The following is a 7,399-nucleotide window of genomic DNA, read 5'->3' on the forward strand; positions in this document are numbered from 1 at the left end:
CCCAGCAGCTCTGCAGCCTCTCTCCCACAAGCTTTGCAAACTGCCCGTGGCTCAGCTGCACCAGACCAGCCTGACAGGTGGGCACAGCTGACCCTCAGCACAGGGAAAATGGCACCTTGCTCTGCACAGGGCCCTGTGCAGCCACAGGCACTGAGTCAGAGGTGTGCAGGTGCCTCCTGAGCGCAGGGGCCGTGGGAGCAGCCGGCTCAGCCTCCCCAAGCGTGCTGGCAGGGAACACTGCACGCAGGCACGCGCCCACACACCGCTCAGCAGCGACCTGGCATTTCTTCCCCCCTTTCCAAAGCCAAATTCAGACCATCTGTTGAAGTATTTCTGCAAATCATCCCTCTTTTGGGAAGGGCCGGGGGCTGAGTTTAGTTGTTTATATAGCGTCTGGCATTTCTGCAGTGCTTATCACTTCAGTATCCAAGCTATTTCCTTCAAGCTCTCCATTACTTTTGAAGAACCAGCGTGAGGCACCACAGAATCTACAATGTAAGTTCTGTAAAAAATAAAAAAGGGCATCAAAAAGACGACAGCTGCTCAGGTCACACACACATTTAGCTGCTAATAAAGCAAGTGGGATAGTTCAGGAGGAAGGGGAAGGGCCAACACAATGAGTTTTATGTCCTTTAAAGAAACTACTACACTTACAAAATAATCCTCATAAACAAGTGTTCCTGTTGCCTTACAGAGAAGAGCTTGGCTTGCCCAGGGCATGGAAAAGGAAGCTAGTACTGCTATCCCTGAGAAAGCCAACACAAACTGAAAAAGGGAGATGAAACACTTAGAAGAAGAGATCATTTACTAGATCAGATCATACTTTCTGCAACAGCTGCCATGGCCATTTTAAGTGGTGAACCCCTGGAGTGCTCCTGCTCCCACTGCATTGTAAGGGAAAGGATCACAGACTTATTGCTTACCCCAGGTCCTGCTCTAAATCTGTAGCAAAGGAGAAAGCAGGACTCAAATTCACAGTAAGCCCCCCACAAAGCCTGTCCCTAAAACACAATTTCTTCTTTTTTATAAATCCCTAACTATTACAGAGCAAAGAGAACAGCACTGAACAGGGCACAAACACACTCCCAGTCCATGCATGGCCTTGAAGAAGGCGTTTCCATCCCATGAGACCCACCAGGACACGGGGAACTGCCCTGTTCTCCACACCCATTAAGGGCAGTAAGGTGTCAGACACCACAGTGACAAAGATGCAGCAGCAGCAGAAATGAAGATGGTCTGGCCCAGACTAAGCACACCACATGCTACAGCTTAATTCCAGGCACTTATCCGCACAAAAGCCAGCACTCATCCAGCTCGGAGCTCTCACAGCACACAGCACAGCCCCTGGTCAAAGCAAAAAGGCTCCACTGAAAGCTGCAGCTGAACTCAGAAACCAAGGATCATGGCTACTGGGCTTCTCTCTGGCTTGATCCAAACCAATTGCTCACTTGCACAGCATCTCTTTCCTACTAATATAATTTTATGAAAGTCCCCTATCTCTGTGCTCTAATTAAAAAAGAAAAGCACATAACTCTCTTCCCAAACACCTCCTCCAAGCCAGTTACTCAACCAGTGCAGAAGCATCACTGTCATACATAAGAGGGGAATATTTCCTTCTCCTTCCCTCTCCCCACCCTGTCTACAAAGGGCACCAACCCTCCTCATAGCTGGGACAGCTTTTAAATTGTGAGTATAAGCCCCAAACATGGAGTCAAAACTCCAGGTGGGGCAGGCACAGTCTTTGATGTGACTTAGTCATCTCCAGCTCCTCAAATTCATGCTATTTGGGGAAACTTAGCTGGGTCAAAACCAGCCTCTCCTGCTGGCTTCTGGATAAATGCCTCAGACACAGGAAAGAAAAAAAATCCACACAGCTCTCCTGATATGCCATACACCAGTCTCAGTGCCAAAGGAAGGAGCAGGGCACAGGAAGGTTTGACAAGACGCAGTCACCCACCCACAACAGGACTACCAAAATGAGAACAAGCACCAGTTACTGAAAGGTTTAACAAAACAGTAAAAATGCATTCCTGTGAGGAGCTCACCACAGGCTGTACTAAATTATGATCAACAGAGACTCCATAAATTACATAAACAGTAACCTGTCATATTCCTTCTGATACACAACAAGCATTGCTGCCTGGGTGCCTCTCCCTTCCCTGAGCATATAATCTCCACCCAGACAGCCCACCTAAGGCAGAAAATGTTCAAAGGTTTTGTACTTGCAGATGTGTAAAAGGAAACTGCCTGACAGAAATACAAACCACCCAGAGTGACAAGGTCTTTTCATAAGGTTTGTCTGGGATTTTGCCTTGTTTTCTAAAGCTTTTGTACCTCCTGTTACTTTATCTTCACAATAACTCAAACTACCAGGTAATCAATACTGCAAGGTTAAAGCAACATCCAAGTCTGGCATTGGACAGCTCAATCCAACTCCTCCTTCCTGCTATCTCTGTGCTGGAAGACAAACAGGATAGGAAAATATGTATCTGCTGTTAGGATTAGCTGGAGCAACACAGTGTTAGCTCTAGCAAGCTGCCACTGTTAGCTGGATACGGCCAAGTGACAGTCCCCAAATCCAGCAGGTACAGCCAGAGGACTCAGCCCTGCTGAAGGAGGATGGCTTCACTACATCATGGTGCCAGAGAAGCTGAAACACGCTGCCCTGTTAGACCTCAGACACCTCTCTGGTAGAGAACAGGCACTTGCAGTCACATCCCTGTTGTCTCACTGCAGACAGACAAGACAACTGTCTCCAGCAAGGCTGGAGTCCATGCAGCCATTTATGAGGAACGCACCATGGAACACAGGCATGGTGTTCAACATGTTCAAGAGTAACAAATAAAAACAATGCACTGCCTACAACAGGCAGCATCTCCAGCTTATTTGCCATGATAAGTAATTGACAATTCTGTATCTCCCAACCTGTAGTAGTGCAGATGTTTGGTCATTTCTAATAAGAGCCTGAATATACAAACATGGGCATTAAAGCAGACTTTTGCATTTCCTGAAAACACAGTTAAGGATTTAGGAGAATGCATCATGGATGTAAAAGGAATAATTACCAGTCCTTATGTACCTGCAGCAGCAGAAGGCAGAATGCTATGAACAGGCAGATTCTTCCCCATCCTGCACTGTTGCTGTAGAAGGAGCAGAACAGACATTTGTCCTACACAGCACTGCAGATTTTAACAGGAGAGCAGAAGTAGCTGGGAGAAAGACAGGTCCAACTGGACCTTAATGTAATGTCCTGTTAACAGAACATTAACAAACTTGTAAGTGACAGGCTAAACAGGCTGTGGGACCAGACTCCTCCTGTTGCTCGAGGGCTCCCACATGATGCTCAAACTCAGCTGGTGCTAACTAAATTTGCTCCACTGTCTGCCAGAGCTGTATCAACTTACTCCAGTAAAGGGTGAAGGTGCTCAGCTCTGGGACAGCACTGACGGGCCATCAGCTGTGTAGAAATTTCATTCTAGGGAAAAACCAAGAAACAAAGGGGAAAGAAAAACCAAAACAAAAAAACCCCAAACCCCAAACAAACGAAAAACCCAACCAACAACAAAAACCCCAAAACAAACAAACCAACCAAACAAAACAAACAAACAACGGGGTGGGGGGGGGGAACTGTGAAAAAGGAAGGCCAGGAAGAAATCAATCTTACGAAGAAATACTTCTGTTCTGAAACAGGCTAGAAAAGGGGAAAATGTAGAAACTCCCTTCAAGGTGCGTCAGCATCCTATCATTACACACATGAACTGCAGCACCCAGGATCATTTGTCCCAGTCATTCCAAACCTGGTTTGGTTACATATCATCTCCCCAGGCCAGGCTCTCCTAACAACGGAACAAAAATATTTTGCATTTTTCCAACCCTTTTCCTTTCCCTTTGGGGCCTAGTTCAAAGCCCTTTTATGTCATTCTGACAGCACAATGTGATTGTAGGCAGATAAACTCAGCCCATTAAGAGATACACCCTTTGCAAGACATCTTACTGGCACTGGAAAGTTGGCAGTGCAAAAGATTTGCAGGTCCCTGCCTGCAAGTGAGACCAGGGATCAAGTGACAAAAGCAAGGATGGTGTGGAACAAGGCAGACCTGCTTCTAGTCAGCACCAGGGGACATGAGTCCCTCTGCAGTTATGGTCAATGCTGCTAAACTTTTCTTCCCACCACACAGGCCTTTCATCCCTTGGACTTCACAAGGACATCCCACCTTCCAGTAGCTACTGTGAATCTGGCAATTACCCTCCAAAAGCATCTTATTTCCACAGTGGGGGTGAGAGCCCAGAGGCTTGCCAGCATCTGTAAAACAAGTACCTGCCAGCCCATCAACAAACACAGGGCCTGATCCTTTGGAGGACTGGAAATGGAGACCATGCATCCTTATTCCACACCCAGGTACTCTTTGCTGAGGAAGAAGGAACAACTCATCACCCATCTTGGAGCCTCCTGGCTGCAGATTATTCAGATAAAAACCCAGTGTGTCTTAAAGAAACTTTCCTGTCTGACCACCCAGGAGCCACTCTGTCAGTCACACTCCCCCCATTCCAAGACTTTCACTGCTGGGACCAAAGTCCCTTCACAGCAGATGGCTCCAGTGACCCCTTGGGTGGCCCTTTTGGCTCCCTGCACACCCTACACTCACAGTCAGACAGGGTTTCCTTACTGGCTCAGCCCTGGGTTTCCCACACCAGTCTCAGATGTCTGGATCCTCTAAGTAATTTAATCATGGTGCAGTGACACAAAACCAGCTTGACCTGGTGCCTCTGGGGAGGGACCCCTAATAAAAGCATTCCTGGGCTTTTATACCCTTACAGTTTGTGCACCCAGACAGTCTGGGGTCTTCTTGCTGAGTCATCAGCTCCTGCTGTATCCCTGTGCCCTCTGCTGTCCAAAGGGTCAGCACCAGGTCACAGCCCCTTTCCTGGCTCCTGACATTTCCCCCACCCAGGGCAAACCATAGCTCACACTGCAGCTGCACACCCAGCTATCAACACTGGGTGTATTCCTCAAGAAGTGCCAAAGATATTTAACTGTTTTCACAGCACTGCATGATCATCACACACCCTGCAACAATGATGTTCCAATGATGTTAGATTCGGCTTTAACCTTCAAGGAAAAGCTGTTCTCACAGGAATCTGCAGAATTGGGACCCTGGTCAGGAATGTTGGCTCTACACACAGATTTTATTCTAACTAAACACAACACAACATTTACTCACCTGGAAACACAGCTGCCCCACTCTGGGAAATTTCTCCCTCCTACTATTTCACAATTCTCAGGATGACAACAGTTATGCAAGAACAGCTGTACAGACACATGAAATGCTTACAGCTTCTAAGCAAGACTTTCCCCAAATTTCCCTTATCAGACAGCTCCAAATCCTATGGCTCCCAGGTTTCAAGGCACACCAGTCAGCCACCAGTCACCGGGCCTCCATCACACCTTTGCCCTGGCAGAGACCTACAAGAAAAAACATGATGCACAGGCGAGCAGGGGGCTGCTTCCACATGGACATGCTGCTGTCACCTTGGCTAGCCAGGTAGGGATTTCCCCCATCTTGCCCTCTAATTTAAATCTTGGCAGTAAAAGGGGAACAAATGGCCTTGACAGGCTGTCAGTGACTTCTACCTTTTAGTAACTTAATACAGCACACTATCCCTTCCTAAAACGGCAGCAGGAAGATGCTCACAGGCTCTGGCATCCTAGTAAGACATTAACAAGATTGCTGGGCACCAAACAGGACTGCAGACTCTCCTTCAAGAGCAGGGCTTCAGTTTACAACACAGATTTGATCCCTTTTCCATCTCAGCCATCCATCTGTGCCACAGATCGCCACCACCCCCAAAACATAACGCTCCTTACTATGACAGGCATTTGGTGAACAGATGAGCCCAAGGGCACAGCACCAGGAGAAAAACTGCACCTGTATGAACAACTGCAAGTAACAGCACGCAGTTAAAATCCTACAGGCAAGACATTCAAAGGTGTAAACGCTCATTAAATCCTCGTGTTTATTTTCTGAGGAAGAGGTTAGAGGAATTCCTCCTATTAAACCTTGCCTACTCCTTTGTTTATAACAGCCTGCAAAGCAAAACAGAAGGAGAGGACAAGAAGACAACCACCGCCCGAGTCCCAGGCGATACATCCTTATCAGTACCACTCTAGCTCAGTTGCCTTTTGCTTGGCACGGCCAAGAAGTGAGTTCTTGAGAAGCAAAGCCACAGTTACTTGCAGTGATCAAAATCACTGCAGATACCATCCCAAAGCAGCAACAGCAGCACCACAAAGTCAGATCCTAACAGAGATCTCAGAGATTAACACACTATGGTAAAAATACCCACTATTGAACTGTAAACATCTAATAGCCAAAAGACATCAGGCCAAATAAATATATCTGGGATCCTGCCCTGACACCTGGCAAGGTATACACCCTACAACCTGAGAAGCCTTGCAAGAAAGAGGCTGGAACACTGGAAAATCCGATTTCCACAACTTCAGCCTCACCCAGCAGCTGCAGAGGGTGCAGCAAGAGGATGCTTGGGGTCCAATTCCCAGGGTGACCTTGAGGAAATCCCACAGTCTGTCCACATTTCCACTCTCCCCGTCCACTGCACGAAGAGCACAATAACCTTGACCTATCTCAAAGAGGCAGGGATCTGGCTTAGGAGAGTCTGGAAGGAGCTCAGAGGGGCTTAGATGCAGGACCTGCGCTGCCACCGGGGCGGTCAGGGAATCCTACGATTCGCCCCAGAATCAAAGCCCGGAGAAACTCGTCAATCGCTTTCAATATAAAAAGCTGCAGCTCCGGGGCACTGAAGGGCTCGCAGGAGCCGCACACGTGTCGCCGCAATTTCCCCGGCGCGGGCAGGGCAGAGGAAGGCGCGCCGGGCTGCAGCCCCCGCGCCCGGCAAGGGCAAGCCCCGCTCCACGGCCAGGGGGAACATCAGCCCCGGGCCCGCACGCAGGCACGGGGAGCCAGCCCGGGGAGGAGGGAGGGGCTGGGAACACCGAAAACCCCCAGGGTGAGGAGGGGAAGTGGCGGCGGGCAAGGGGAGCCCGCAGCTCCGGGGAGGGAGGTGGGTACGTGGGGAGCCCGCAGCCCCCCGGGGCGAGGAGCCGGCTCTCCGGGGCCCGCGGGGCAGGAAGGGCGGCCGGCACACCCCGGAGATGAGGGGCCGGGGGGAGCGGCGGCGGGGCCGGTGCAGCAGGAGCCAGGCCGGCGTGCATGGCCGAGCTGCATCCCGGCGGCAGCAGGGGTGTCGGGAGCCGCGGCGGCGCCTCCGGAGGGCTTGCGAAGGGCCGTGCCCACACTTACCGGGCGGCGGCGGCGGCGGTTCCCGCCGGGGCCGGGGACGGTGCGGCGCGGGGTGCGGAGCTCCTGCGCGGCGCGGCCCG

General features: G+C 50.1%; 1 protein-coding gene across 1 annotated transcript in view; it reads right to left on the reverse strand.

Annotated features, from left to right (window-relative positions):
• The window catches only part of SLC25A22 (solute carrier family 25 member 22), a 51,832-nt gene extending 44,433 nt beyond the window's left edge, over positions 1-7,399 (reverse strand). The window contains exon 1 of the mRNA XM_058026372.1: positions 7,320-7,399. The gene's annotated coding sequence lies outside the window, so the exon portion shown is untranslated. The remainder of the gene's footprint in view (positions 1-7,319) is intronic.

This window comes from Melospiza georgiana, chromosome 6 (assembly GCF_028018845.1).
Source record: "Melospiza georgiana isolate bMelGeo1 chromosome 6, bMelGeo1.pri, whole genome shotgun sequence".
Classification (NCBI taxonomy): Eukaryota; Metazoa; Chordata; class Aves; order Passeriformes; family Passerellidae; genus Melospiza; species Melospiza georgiana.